Source organism: Acinonyx jubatus, chromosome A1, assembly GCF_027475565.1.
Source record: "Acinonyx jubatus isolate Ajub_Pintada_27869175 chromosome A1, VMU_Ajub_asm_v1.0, whole genome shotgun sequence".
NCBI classification, from domain to species: Eukaryota; Metazoa; Chordata; class Mammalia; order Carnivora; family Felidae; genus Acinonyx; species Acinonyx jubatus.
In genome coordinates this window covers 54,292,584-54,308,523 of record NC_069380.1, presented here as the reverse complement: position 1 = coordinate 54,308,523, position 15,940 = coordinate 54,292,584, and the positions used below count along the sequence as shown (strand labels likewise).

Sequence of the window (15,940 nt, the reverse complement as noted above, 5' to 3'; positions counted from 1 at the left end):
GATGAAATTTCTAAACATAACCTTTTCGTGTAACTCTGAACCCTTGCTCATTCCACCGCGCCATGGTACTGTTTAGATCAATGCCATTTCAGCTTTTAGCAACCAGGGTTCGTCACATCTACAAGTCCTAATTAGATTTTGTCAGCCTCTTTTCTCTGGATGAGGCCATTGTAGTGTGAAGCCAAAAACCCCAGTGATCTGTAAATGACATTAACTTAGGCTTATAATGTAGCCCAAGCATGCTATTTAAAAATTTGTCTTTTTTCAACTTTAAAATGTGAACTATCAAATGATATTAAGTTTGAAAATAATGGTCTTTAATGGCATTATCTGATGGACAAAATTTTACAATAAAGAAAATCTTTTTTTGTTTTTAATTTAAGGAAATTTTTCACACTTTAACTTAATATATCATTTCCTCTTTTTTGGGGTTCATTATTTTATAATATATTTGGCCTTTCAACAAGCTTTATTTTCTGAAGACAGCATGTATAATGTGCTAGAGTTTAATGTCATTAGTAATAGACCTCTGGTTTCAAGTTGATTTTTAGATTTTATTTTCTTACCATAAAATAGTAAAGTTTCTCATGTTAAATGTTACATTATTGATCATTTCACTGACAGTGTATTGATTCAATGTGGATGCCAGACCCAGGGCTCTAACCAAAAAATTGACTTTGTTTTTCTTTTTTTAAGCATTATAATGTATACCTTAAAATTTATTTTTCATATGTAATTAAGCATTAATATGTTGAATGGTCTACCTTACGAAATGGATTATTTTAATAACCTTTTATAATTCTTTATAAACTTAATCCATTCTTGAAACTTCAAAATACTAAGATTATAGGGAATTTTCCCTACCAAAACATATTAACAAAGTATCATCTAAGTTCATAAATATATTAAAGAACATAAGCCATTTTTATAGTTAGGGTATATAATATATATCATTATGCATTATCAGATGATCATATTTTTTTGAAATCCATACATACAAAAATACATTTCATTCAATATGACAGCCTTCATTCCAAAAGAACAAATGCTTCATTTACCTCCAAAAGGAAAACAATATCAAAATACTTTTAAAATTGGCAACACTCAATGTGTTCTAAATTATTTAATCATAGAAGCAGTTTAAAATAGGACCATTATAAAGCTATAAATCTAAGACACTACTCTGTAATTAAACATCTGTTTTTGGTTTGTTTGTTTCTTTGTTTTGCTTTTTAAATTCTACATATAAGTGAAATTATATGGTATTTGTCTATCTCTGTCTCATTTATTTCATTTAGCTTAATACCTTCAAATTTCATTTATATTGTCGCAAATATATACATACATGTATATTTTTGAAATGACGTATGGAAAATTTATACTCAGGTAGAGACTGATATCCTAAAGCAATCACAAATGATTTTGGTGAAAAAAACTTTTACATCTCCTACTATGATTGTGGATTTGTTTGTCTCCTTAAATTTACGTACTATTAAAATTAACTAGTTTGATACTATGCTGTTAATTTACCAGTATATGCAATATCAACACATGATAATTATGTATATAATTTAAAATAAATGTGATATATATATCATATTTTCTTTATCTATTTATCTGTCAATGGACTCTTAAGTGTTCCCATGTTTTGGCTATTGTAAATAATGCTTCAATGAACATTGGGTATAGAAACCTTTTTGAGATAGTGATTTGTTTTCTTTGGATATGTACCCAGTAGTGGAATTTCTGAATCACAAGGTGGTTCTATTTTTAAGTTTTTGAGGAATCTCCATAGAGATTTTCCTCTATTAAAAAAATAGATTTTTTTCTATTGAATTGTATGATTCTGAGTTCTTTTGTATTTTGTATATGAACGCTTTATCACAAATGAGATTTGCAAGTATTTTCTTTAATTCCGTAGGTTGATTTTTTCGTTTTGTAGGTGGTTTTCTTTGCTGTGCAGAAGCTTTTAAGTTTGCTGTAGTACCACTTGTTTATGTTTGCTTCTGTTTCCTTTGCTCATGGGTAGCAAATCCAAAAAATCATTACCAAGACAAATGTCAAAGAGCTTACCATTACATTTCTTTCCAGGAGTTTTATGGTTTCAAAACTTATGTTCAAATCTTTAGTTCAATTGGAGTTTATTTTTTTATGTTAGTTTTTTTGAAATGATGTGTGACAATTTGTATTCAGGCAGACACTAATATCCTAGAAGCAGCCCCAAAGATCTCGTGCAAAAAAAGTTTCAATCTCCTACTATGATTGTGGATTTGTTTGTGTTTCTTTAAATTTGTTTAGTTTTATTTCAACTAGTTTGCAACTATATTGTTAATATAGTAGTATATGCAGTTTCAAGCTTATAATTTCCTGTTGAGTTGGTCTTATCATTGTAGGCTATCAGTATGTAGTGACTCAATTTATCCTTAATAATTCCTTTTCCTGTAATATTGTATACTAGTTTCTTTTTTGTTTTATGGTTTGTATAACTATTTCTCTTTATTACTTTCATTCTTCCTGTTTCTTTTTTATTTCAATTTTGCCACTAAAGAAATACTAAAATACAATTATCCAATAATAGAATTGTTAAGAATTTAAGCTGAAAATATCTACATTTGGAGGAGAGTTTTATTTTTGTATTCAATATGATTGTCATTATATATTGGCTTTATCTGTATCTCTCTTTTTTTTTTTTGTTCTTTCTATTGATCAAGCTTTTACTTTCTTCCACCAAAAAAAAAAAAAAAAAAATCTACGTACTTCCTACCTTTCTCAGTGTGGGCTCTTCTCTCCCTCTTGTTGTGGAGTTTGTTCCGTCAGTTCTCAGGTCAATTTCCTGAGTATTCAGAATGATTTGATAGTTATCTACTTGTGTTTGAGGGATGAGACAAGTCTAGGGCTATCCTACTACACCACCATGTTAGATCTCTCTCTGACTTTTACTTTCTTAATTTCATTTTTTTCTCCTTTCCTATTTTGCATTGAATTTATCAATTTTTAATCCATGTTTTCTCTTTAAAATTGAAGAGCATATATATTCTGTTTTTATCTTTGAGCAATTTTACTCATATGCCTTAAAATGTATAATCGCATTAACAGTGTTTGAAGAGCATCCATTTTCCATTCTCTCAAAATTACATAAGACACTCAAAAGGAAGCCTACAACCTACATTTTTACCAATTTTTTTGGTCTCAGTGGATTTAATTTATCTCCAAATAAATTTGTTTTACAATTATTTTGTTAGTAAAGATTTTTGATGGGTAATATTTTGGTCTCTGAAATTTTTTTCTTATCTTAACATATTGTATTTCATTAGAGAAATGTAAATTGACTGTCCTTAGAAAATTGATAAATGGGGGCACCTGGGTGGCTCAGTCAGTTAAGCCTCCGACTTCGGCTCAGGTCAAGAGCTCCTGGTTCGTGAGTTCAAGCCCTGCATCTGGCTCTGCGCTGACGGCTCAGAGCCGGGAGCCTGCATCCGATTCCGGGTCTCCCCCTCTCTCTTTGACCCGCCCCCCCCTGCTCTCTCTCTCTGTCTCTCTCTCTCTCTCTCTCAAAACTAAACATTAAAAAACAATTAAAAAAAAAAGAAAATTGATAAATGGGATATAGACTGGCATTAATTATAACAATAAAATCATAATGGTAACTTAGGACTAAAATAATAATTATTATTTTAAATAGGATCCTATGGGTGGGGAGCATTAGTATTCCGCTAAGAACTTTGAGTAATTTGTGGTATTCCTTGAATAGTTTTTGTAAATTTATTCTAGACTTCTTTGTGTTCTGGCCTCTATTAATAATTGTGATAATTCTGCAGACACAATTCTAATTGTTTTCTTTCTGCACATAATCATTGGTTCTTTTTATGACTTTCTCTTTATTTGGCATGTTAGAGAGTCAACTATGTGCCTAAGATTAGTTTTTTATTTATTTTGTTCTCACCTGAACATTTTTCAGTTTTAGGATATATCTTTCTTTATGTCTCATGAGTTGTAGGCAATGCCATCTCAACTAGAAAACCTTTAGATTACCTTTTTAAATTTTTCTTAATTGTCCATTCTGTTGCTTATAGACTACACATGTGTATTATATCCTTTTTGTCTAAGAACCTCTCTGATACTTTCATTTCTTTGTATCATTGTGATGGTTTCCAAGAATTTTCTTCAGATGTTTCTGCCAGTCCATTCATTCTATGTTGAACTATATCTAATCTGATTTTTAATTAATCTATTAACATTTTAATTACAATAAAATAGTTCATTTCTAGTATGGTCATTTGTCCTTTTCCAAATCAGCCTATGCTTGTTTCATAGTGCCCTGGGCTTCTAAATTTTTTCTCATTCATTATTTCATCATTTTAATTCTTTAAAACACATTTATTTCATATTCTACTTTTGAGTTTTTACTCTATCTTAAATTCTAAGAATATTAATCACATTAGTTTGGTCCAAATAGATTTGGTCATAATAGATTATTCCCTTTGTTGATTTTACTTTTAATTATAAGCTCAATTATAGGGGAAACTTTATTTTTCTGTGTATTCTATGTTTTGGATATATTCCCAAAGAAAGATTTAAATATCTTTGGTTTCCCAAGAGTTCCCACTGTCTCATATATATATATACATATATATATATGTATATATATATGAATTATATAAGAATTATATATATATGAATTATATAAGAATTATATATATAATATATAAGAATTATATAAGAATTATATATATATATATATATAATTCTTATAAATTATCATCTTGGACTCCTTAAATTATCCTATGATTAGCACAGCCTTGGATTTTGATTTTCCAAAGAGTTGGGTATTTTTTTTCCTACTTAAATGCCAAGACAGATATAAGCCTGCAAACAACAAACCTGGTATGGCAGGAATATTTTATTAGTTTATTTTAATGCAGTAGTTCTCACCCAGAGAAAAATCTACCCCCCCTCACCCTACTCACACAGACATTTGTCAATATCTGGAGACATGTTTCACTGTCTCCAAAAATGAGGTGAGATTGTACTACAGGAAACTAGTAGATAGAGGTCAGCGGTACTGCTAAACATCCTATCATATAAAGGGTAGTCTCAACAACAAATAATTATCCAGCCTAAATGTCAACAGTGCCAAGGTCAAGAAATTCATACCATTAATTTATATTGCAATTAAAATCTAAATTTTGTTTTACTGAAGGGCAAGAAACAAAATATCCTTTTTATTCTTTTAGGTTTTTCTGTTTCTTCTTCAAACTTTGTTGCAGAAAATATACTGCTGTGTAAAGGGAAAATCATAATCCCCTTTTCTTAAAAACTAATGAGATTTGTTTTTCCTCTTCTAGTAAGTTTCTTCTAAGTTTAATTGATTTTCTTTCTCACTAAAACATGTTTAGGAAAACATTCATTTTTCTAAAGTACATTGAGTAGAAATGACTCCTTTCATAAATTATGTTATAATTCAGTATTTTGCATAGTGCTAGCCTGAAAACCAATATATCTTCTAATTACCATGAATAAACTTGCTATTTTTAGAATATGCAGACATGTGAAAACCTTGAAAATCTAATCACCTCCACCATGTATAGGCAAATTTCTAATAGATTTTTATTTTACTTTTCTTTTAGAAACATAGATTATTAAAATAATATCATTTAAAAGTTACCTAGTTCTATATCTTGGCTCAGTGGTAATATACACAATGCATTAAATTCTTGGAAAAATAACATCCTGCTTGATTATTTTTATTCTTTACCAGACAGATTTGTAGTAGCTTTAATTCTTATTCAATGATTTATCTTTTTAAAAATTAGTATAATGTTTATCATATCTAAATGGCAACTGTCAATGGAAATAATCAAGTATCTTTTAGAATAAGTCAACCCCTCTGAGTAACATTACAATATATCACGACGATATAAGTTTCTCCATTATACGCAAATGTGGAGGACAAGATGACTTTGCAACCTCGATTGCCTGGGAACACTGCCAAAAATTGAATTTTGTGCTACATTAATGTAATGGAAAAAGACTCAGTCTTGAATTGCACTTATGTTCTCTTGGATTAAAAAAAAAAAAAACTCGCTATAACCTTGACTAGTCATTATATAGAAAACCACATTTCTGAAGGTAAGGCAAATTAAAATGGTACACGTACTATTTTAGGTATTATAACAAATATTGTGGCAGTAATATTAGTGATAAACAGGTATTATAATAAATTCATTATTAATACATAAACACATACACCAAATCTATATTAAGGTCTTACTATATGTTGTACACTCTTCTAGGTGCACATCTAAGAAAATCAAGAACCGATGAGGTCACTCCCTCATGGAATTTATTATTTATTTGGGACAGGCGTACAAGAAACCATTAATTAAATTAATACAAAATTATCAAGTCATGGCAAATACTATGATGAAAATTGGATACTGCATTATGAGAGTAAGTTCTATATGAAGAATATTCAGAGGAGGTGATGTTATGGTTTGAGCTGTGTCCTCCAAAAGAAGCACTAACGCCTGCACTCTGAATGTGACCTCTTTTCAATTAGCAATAATCGCGCCTCAGATAAACCTCATTGGCTACGATACTGCCACTGCGCAAAGCTGAATGTGACCTCTTTTGAAAAGAGGGTCTCTGTAGATGTAATCAAGTTAAGATGAGATCATTAGAGTGGGCTCTAACCCAATATAACTGATTTTATTATAAAAAGAAAAATATAGACACAGAGGCACAAAGAAAATACCATATGGAGACAAAGGCAGAGACTGTAGTGCTGCATCTACAAAGTGAGAAATGCCATAGATCTCTGGCCATCCCCCGACGCTAAGAGCAAGGCATGGCATGAATTCTTTATCAGAGCCCTTGGAAGGAATAAATTCTGCCAATATCTTAATTTTGGACTTCTAGACTCTGGAACTGTGAGAAAATGAATTGTTGTTATTTTAAGCTACCCTGTTTCTGGTACTTTGTTGTGGCAGTCCTGGGGAACTAATATACGGGTATCTATGTTGAGACCTAACTTATGGTGTGAGTCAACTGTATGAAGAATTAGGAAAGATAATTCTGAGCAGAAGGATTAGATATTGCAAAGACTTAAAGCACAAACAAGATGCTTATGCATAAGAAAAAAAGATGATATCTATGGCTGTAGTGTGAAAATAATAAGGCAGAAATGGAGTTGTAGGAAGTGATATAGAATAGGAGGTGAACAACAAATCATGTTTTCCAGGTAAGGAGTTCATATTTTATTATAAGCAAATGAGAAAAGTTATTTGAAGATTTTAATAATAATTGGATATAATCAGAAAGGAAATTTGTATTTCAAAAAGAACATTCTAGAAAATAGAGAATGGATGAAAGAATGGAAAAGAGAGAAACAGGCAAAGCAGTGAGGCATCAGCACAATAATACTGTGGTGTAAACCATAAATTTTGGTAATTTCTGTTGAGCTGGTAATTACTGGATATGGAGAAGAGTAAAATATTTGTGATATGTTGATAGGAATCACTGATGGAGAAGCATGGAATGAAAAATATAAAGAATCAAAGATAACTCCATGGTTTTTGGTTTGAGATCCTAAGTAGTTGATATCAATTCTTGATATCAGTGTCATAGACAATGAGTCTGGAGTTCTCTCTTGTCCAGCAAGAGAGCAGACAGAGAATTGAATACGAGAGAGGCCAATGTCTGGGAGGAGACAAGAGCCCAGAACAGGGAGGTTTGTCTCCATATTTATTGAGCTATCAAGATCTTACACACGGGTGGAACATGAAGAATTCAATCAGATAGTAATCATTAACTTGTGTGTGTAAGAAGCAATTTATTATAATAAATTCATTATTAATACAAGGGTGGTATTTGTGATCAAAGTATATTGGTGCCATATGGAAAGTATTCCCTGCAGGTGATATAACAAGTTAGTCATGATCCCATTGTAGTATCTTATTAACTAACCTTGAGTTATTTCACCCTGTGGTGGCAGCTTTCAGCCCTAAGCTTTTTTAACCTATTTCCCCACAACTCAGGAAGGAACTATTTCAGGTGGCACAAGTTTAACTGTAACATTCAGGGAAAGATGTATTATTTACAAAAATTAAAATGTTAAATTGACAGGTTAGATATGTGAGTTTTGAATTCAAGGGACATGTTGAGTCTGAAGGTATGCATTTAGGAGTAATCAGCAAAAACTTTGTATTTAAAGCTGCAGACCTGGATATAGAATAGCATATTAGAGGGATATATATTCCTGTGAACTACTCCTAGGGACTGTAATATTTCAAAACTTGGTGGAATATGGAACACACAAAGGGTATTGATAAACAATAACCTTGAAATAGAAAAAAATCGCAGATTTGATGTAGAGAGGAGCAGAGAACCTGAATTAGGACTCAGGAAAAGATTAGATACTAAGTTCTAGCATAAAAGAATGGGTAGAAGCTAGCTACTGAAATGAATTAAAGACAGTTCTAGGCAAAAAAAAAAAAAATGAGCATATCCAAATTTCTGAGGGCAAAGAAGTACACAATACATTAATAAATGAGGAAAAAACCAACAACTTCCAGTATGGTTTGGGGAAAGAGATGAAGAATAGGCTAAGGATGTATTCGACACCAGATCAGTTTAGCAAAACCCCTATTAAGCATGTCAGACTTCATCCTAATGGGCATGACAAGCCTTTACATTAGGCCTGGAAAATGTCTAAATCACATGAAAATATCATTTTATCTGTGGAGTTCAGCGTGGATTTGAGAGCAATATCAGTAAGTGCTACTATGCCTCATTGATACTTCTTTAGTCATTAACCGAATAATAGCAACCTCAAATGTGACCTACAATGTAGATTACCATATGGCTCAGTTACCTATAGCAATCTTGGTTTACTCTGTGTTTTGACAAAATTGTTAGATGCATACACTTTCACATACTGGTAAGTGTTCAACAACTGCCAGGAAGGGGTGAGGTCTTGATTCATAGCATTAGCTGATTTTCATGGTGAAAATGCTATCACCGGGGTAGCATTTCTAACTAACAGCTTTTAACATCTGGCTGACAAATTTTTTTTTCAATAATCAGCTCATCCAAGCCAGTAAAAGGCAGTTCCAATGTGCCAGTAGTTCTATTTTGTTTTTAATAATAGCTTATATTTATTAGCTGTAGTCCTTCATATTCAAATGAGCATCAGTTTTGATTATAAATTATTTACCTTGCCTAAAATGGAAGGATGTTTTGGGAATAAATCAGTATAAATATGCCAAACTAATGTTAACTTGTATCATGGTTTGTAAATGGAATAAAATTATATCACACAAAGGAATAAAGTATGATATAAAGAATTCAATGTTAATAATCCTCTTAGAATAAAAAAAATAACTGGACCTATAATTTTAGTTGGTATATAGTACTTTATTAAATAATGACTTACATAGACTCCATAACAGTAATTGTTATTTTTGGAAGATATTTTCTACTTATATAAAAAAAGTATTAAAGAACAATCTTTATGAACATCTCCTAATGTTTACTTTGGAATACTTTAAAACAGATCTGTAACCTTTGTATAAAGATTTTCGTTGACAAGTTGAATAGCTTCTATCAGTATATATTAGTGAATTGCTTAGTAAACCTTGAAAAAATAGCAATGCCTCCTAAAAAGTTTTAATTTGAGCTCAGTGACTCCTTTAATTAGCAGGCAACAGGAAAAAAAATATAAGAGATAAATAATTTAGAATTGTTTCTAAGAAAAATAATTCAAATTGTATGAAATAGGCTGCAACAACATCACCAAGTAATTGACCTAAATGAATAAGTTGGCTTCACCTAATACAATTTCTTATGTGTCAAATACCCCTTTGGTCTTATATATGTTTTCAAAAGATATTATTATGAATTTTCAACGTTAAAAATATAAAATATCCGTAGTACTGGCTAACCAGGTGCAATTCCTAAAATCTGTTTTAATCAAGATATCTGTCAAATAAAGATGCAAATTAGGAGTGATTTACAAAAACAATAATGGTTTTCAAAATTCTAAGCAATTCATACTAAGATGTCATCGCAAATTCTGTTAAGGATGTTTATTTGAAAAACATCTTTCCTGAAAAATCAGAATAAAGCCTGTTGTGTGTGTAGCACCCATCATTTTCTGCAATTCATCCAGGATCTGAGTTATAAATGGTTCTTGCAAATGTCAGCCGAAATTCTCCATATTAAGGAGAGTGTTCAAGGGTATCCTATGGGGGAAGGAGAATTTAGTTTTAATGAGTCAATCTCTCTTTCTGTTTGGTGTACTTTAGCTTCTCTGTTCTGAGTCTTAATGGTTATTGCTGGAATGGTCTCACTTGGCACATTTCACTGAGATGGATTGCTATTTGCTCACAAGAAAAGTTTTGTAACGGACTAATTATGTAACTCATTGCAATATTTTTCTCATCTCAAAATACCAAAATCTGGATACAGATTTCTGTGTTTTTTGGTTGTTTGTTTTTTATAATTTGTATTGATTTATGTTAAGCAAATACAAGATGCAACAAAATTGTCACTAAGACAAATGCCCTTTTACACATCAAGAGAAAATATCCATGTACCATCAAACAGTCTATTAGAAGATATAAAAACAAAAGCAATAAACCCACCTCATTACTTCACTAATATTAACAAATCTGCCTTATTGTTAAAAATGTCTTCATTACAAAAAATATGTGTTGGCTATCTATAATGTATCATCTTAAGCCTTTTTTTAAAAAATATAGTAATATGACCTAATATAATCAAGGAGTTTGTAATCCTGTGGAGGACAAGATTTTAAAAACGAATATTAAAAACCAGTTTGGAAATACTGTCTTCAATATAACAAGTAGTTCAGAAGAGTTGCCCCCTATAGTGTAAGCGCTGACAGGTTGGTTTTTCTTTTTTTGTGTAATGCAAGTGCCTGACTTAAATATTGATTGCTGAAGCAACAACTTCAAAGATGGCTCTTGTATAAACTAATTGTCAGCCACACAACTAGACTCCTTAGACAGCTGACTATTTGGGGCACTTTTTTTTTCCTTTCTGTTCTTTAAATTCTCACTCTTACATTGTAAATTCCTCAATTAAGATTCAGCCTGGGGGAACCCTATACCCCCGTCTTGAGGCCAGTAAAGTAGAATCCAGGCCCACATGTGCTCAATCTCTCTTTCTCAATTGCTCTTAATCTCTCTTCCTCTTCCTCTGTCTCCTTCTCCCTTTCTCCTTACTCCTCCTCTTCCTCCCTCTCTCCCTGTCCCTTCCTTTCCCCCTTCTCCATAACTTCACTGTGTGGACCTAAGACTTGTAAATAATAAACATTTTTTTCCCAAACTTTCAAAGTTGTTTCTGAGGTCATCTTGCAACTGTAAGAACCACAAGGGCTGGCTCAGCCACAGCACTGGTTATCACCTCCCTAAAAGAAAGAGAAAAAAAAGTAGTTTATGTCTCTTTAAATATAGAGGTTACATTTTTCAAACTATTGTAAAATGTATCCTTTGGGTAATGGAATTATTTGCATTATTTTAATTTCCTGTTCCCTGTTGTGGAAACAGACAGACTGAAAATGTTTCATTGGGAAAATTTTGCTAGCAAAAGTAAGTCAAAGACATTTGCCTTCCCTCACCTGTCTCACACTCTCCATGCCACCTGCTTCCAAAACCACACTTCCGCCCATTTTCTGGCTTCACTGAAACAGATCTGCAGTCCAAATCTAAATATAGTTGCTACTCGTTAAGAAGACTACACTTTCAAATAGTTCAAAGTTACTATTACCAAACAGATAGGTTCTTTCCCTACTCAGTACTGTTCACCAAATAGCCAAATAACAAAACATTTGTATTTGATGGAAGCAGGTAATTTATTCAACGGGCCAGAGAATAGAATAAGGGAATTCATGCTATAAAGGCACCCCCTTCTCCACAGATGTGTCGGGGGCATAGATGATATGACTGGGGACAAACACAAGATGGTTGATGTCAGCCAGATTCTGGGGAAGGGGCAGAAATTTCCAGGAACTTAGGCCGCATCCTTTTTTATTGCTTATTTGGTCAGGGGTTTCCTGTCATGGCACTCTTAGGAAGGAGATTTTAGTATGTTAACATTGTATAATGAAGGAATAATGTGAACTTTGGCCTATTTTGTCCGCCATCTTGGGCCTATCTTGTTTGATCTGGTTTCTTGCAGTTTCTTGTGGTCTGGATTTTCTGGGCAGGAACACCTGTGGGGGAGATACTAGAACAAAAAACATCTTTTAGAAAAATTCTCTGGTGGGCTCTTTGGACTCAGTCTAGTAACAATACTCCATTGCTATGACTCAAAATTGCTGACCTCATAGCATGCATTAGTTCTCCTAAATAACTAATGCTGGGCTACTCTCATACTATGCTTTTTGAGAATCAGGTATTACTTCTATTTACCTATCCATCTTTTATCTGCAGAGCTCTGAAATTTGCAGACAGCTTATTTGTTAACTGAAACAGTAAAATTGATCATACTAAATGCTCCTATTTACAGAGACAAATAAACAATTGATACGTTATCAAATTCTGTTTGAATTACATTTCAAATGACATGTTTTAACATTTTATTATTTTATTATTAATATTTTATATAAAGATATATGATATGGGAATATTAAAATATAAGTGGATTTTGTGGAAAATAAGAGCAATAAATTCAGGTGATCCTTTCAATAAATTTCTCCTCAATATTCTAAATAAGCTTGTTCTGTTGAAAATTTGATACATGTAAATTTGTGTCTAGAGTGGTTTTTAAAACCCAACTATTGGGGCGCCTGGGTGTCTCAGTTGGTTAAGCGTCTGACCCTTGATTTCGGCTCAGATCACGAACTCATGGTTAATGGGAGTGAGCCCCACATTGGGCTCTGCACTGACAGTGTGGAGCCTGCTAGGGATTCTCTCTCTTCCTCCCATTCTGCCCCTCCCCTGGTCTCTCTCTCTATATATATTTGTCTCTCAAAATAAATAAATAAACATTTATTTTTTTTAAAAAAACCCTATTATAAGGGTTTATGTTTCAAAGCATGTTTTACTGGTGAAGATTCCATACATATCACTATTGACTTTATTCATACTACAAAAATCTAATAACTAATCATAATGTAATATGAAAGGAGAAATTATTCTAGCCAACAACAAAGACGGAGATAAAAGTAAGATAGATAAGTAGCTCCAACGTCATCAGACAGGTTTAAACTTGCCAGTTATTCAGGCAAATTGCTATGTGTGTTTGTGTAATGACTAAAACCTGGCATGTTCTTTCTTTTCAAGCTGAAGAAATATAAGTAAAGTATAAGAGTTTTAGTCCTTGGATTTTATGACATCTTTACAAGTAGACAGGAGCATTTCTTAAATGTATCATTTGCCACTCATTAGCTGTGTCCAGCTGTGTTTGGAGTTGGCAAGTAAGTGAACTCCAGATTATTGAAATATTATACATTGCTTTTATCCACACAAGACTAAAGCTACATTGGTTATTTTATTTTTCTCATTCCTAGACAGCTATTGTTAAACATGTATGTTGTTCTTTGCTTCAAAGATTTGCATGTTCTCAAAGAAAAGACTTATTCTTAAGATCTATTTGATCAGTAGTTTAATTCATTCAGTGTTTAGTACAAGTCAGGGATGAGAAACAGAGAAAAACAGAGAGAGTGACTAAGAGAAAAATAAGAAGGAAAGGAGGGAGACAGGGAAGAGAATAGTAGTATTGGGCTGTAGTGGTTGAGAAATAGGTCAGGTCACCAATTCAGAAAGAATTAGCTTAGGAATTTTATCATGCAATCATTTAGCTTTTGACATTGGCCAAGTTACTTAATGCTCTGAAACTCTGATTTTCTTTTACAAAATTGGTATAATACATTTTCCTACTTCACAAATTTCTTGTGTGTGTGATAATCAAATGGATTAATCCATGTGAAGCGCTAACCACAGTGCCTGTCAACAGAGCATGCAGTTGATAAATGTTAGCTATTATTATTATATATCATTGTGGAATACAAAACGGATGCAGTGATGATATGCTTTCAATGTGTAAAACCGTTACTGCTCCAAAGATGAAAAGAAACAAAAGTAAAGTACTTGTAGATGGAAGTTAATCTATAATTTCTAGTTTTTAGCAATATATGCGTGTGGGAGTTTCTATTATGTGCTAGGCACTCTGTTAGGCAGGTAGACGTTGGGATACAAAGAGGAATTACAATTCAGTTTGGGGGAGAGAGAGAAAGCATTGAATATGCTAAAGTACTGTGATCAAGATATGAAAAAGATATTATAGAAGCATTCTTTTATAGGAATGACTAGAGATAACACTGGCATTGGAGGCGATTTTTCTGAGGATCTCTGAAGACTGAAACACTTGTTTGTACACACTTCTGTAGGAATTTATGGAATATTAGAGCAGAGAGAAGTCAAAGGATTCCAAACAATGTGATCATATTTGCAAAGACCTTGATATGTGTCAGAACATAGCATTTTGACCACTGTAAGGAATTAACCACTAGATTCATGGTAGAATTTTAAAAAATGTGACAACCAGATAAATTATTTTACTTCCAATAAAACATTTCTGGTAAATCATCTGTATATTGCAGAGAAAGTTCTTTTCTATGACATAAAATGCCTGTATACAATACACCCTGTAATTTTTGGCATTACATCACTTTAGAACACTCCATTTTACTGGTGTAGATCTAGATTTTCTGATGAATCTTAATGGAGTATAGTATATAGTAAATAGTTTATTACTTCCCAAATGTCATGTCAGTAGGCCTTTATTATGAAATTATATTAAATTATGTAAACTTCAACATAGCATTCTTTAAACAGGATGAAACTTAGTAAAGTGTGGCTTACTACTTAACCATGCATACTATTTGCAAGATTTTGATTGAAATCATGTCATATTAAACATATTTTTTTTCCTGGATGACCTGGCTAGAGTTAGAATAGGGCTTATTGATGTAAGTATAATTGATTGGACTCCAAATTGTAGATAGATTCAAGTAAAAAGTGCTGTCCTATTATCCACCTTCTACACAATGTACAGCTGCATCTGTACTAGTGATGATGTTGCTGTCTTCCATTTTCTCTCAAGTGCACACATTATTGAAAAAAAATTACTTTAAGATTTTATGGCATTTCTTATGGGTAACTGATCCTTTATAGGTAGCCTTTCTCCATTGTAGTAAACATGTGTTGATCAATATCCTTTACTATTAAAATGGTTACTCCATGACAAAATAAATACTGATTTCACAAAGAAAAATAACACAGACTGCAAAACAGAATCATTTTGTTGGAGTCTAATAGGGCCATATTTTCTTTTTTCCCAATTAGGAGATTTCTGCAACAAAATTTCTTCAGAAGCAACAAATTCTTCTATGGTTAATAAATATTTCTCAGCACGTGTGCAGGGAATTCTGAGAGAATGACTAACATTAATAAAAAAATAATCAATTATTCATGATGGGAAGGAATAACTACTGGGCAACTGAAGTATTAAAAAGTCATTCTGATCTAAGGTAAATTTAATGGAATGAAAATCCAATACTTGGTTTATTTGACTGATGAAAATCAAAGGAAGTAGCCAATGCTACAAATTAGGGAGAATTTTCATACTGAAGGTGTGGCAAACCAACAAATACATTGTGTTCATGTACATTAGTTACCTATCAAATAACATCTGTGAAGTCTCTTTCCTAAGTAAATTTCGCATTTTTTCCCCAGACTGAAGCCACAAATGAACAGAAAGTTCACATTAACCTTAAGCACTGCTTTAAAATATAAATAGAGCCAGAAAGAAATCAATGAAGCATGTTTCAACTTTCTTTTCCTATTGCAATTTTATGAACCTCTGGCTTCTCATTTATTTTTATCTTGTTGTCTTCTGTGTATCTATCCAAACC

The 15,940-nt window shown here is 32.2% G+C and overlaps 2 long non-coding RNA genes and 1 pseudogene across 2 annotated transcripts in view; 1 reads left to right on the top strand and 2 right to left on the bottom strand.

The window, feature by feature from the left end:
* Window positions 1–6,546: 6,546 nt before the first annotated feature.
* On the bottom strand, window positions 6,547–6,616 carry LOC113601180 (uncharacterized; annotated as a pseudogene).
* A 52-nt stretch (window positions 6,617–6,668) lies between these two features.
* Window positions 6,669–15,940, bottom strand: part of LOC106969595 (uncharacterized) — a 56,352-nt gene continuing 47,080 nt past the window's right edge. The window contains exon 4 of the long non-coding RNA XR_008296159.1: window positions 6,669–11,431. This is a non-coding gene — a long non-coding RNA (uncharacterized LOC106969595). The remainder of the gene's footprint in view (window positions 11,432–15,940) is intronic.
* LOC128314473 (uncharacterized) overlaps window positions 15,429–15,940 on the top strand; it is a 30,130-nt gene continuing 29,618 nt past the window's right edge. The window contains exon 1 of the long non-coding RNA XR_008296162.1: window positions 15,429–15,556. This is a non-coding gene — a long non-coding RNA (uncharacterized LOC128314473). The remainder of the gene's footprint in view (window positions 15,557–15,940) is intronic.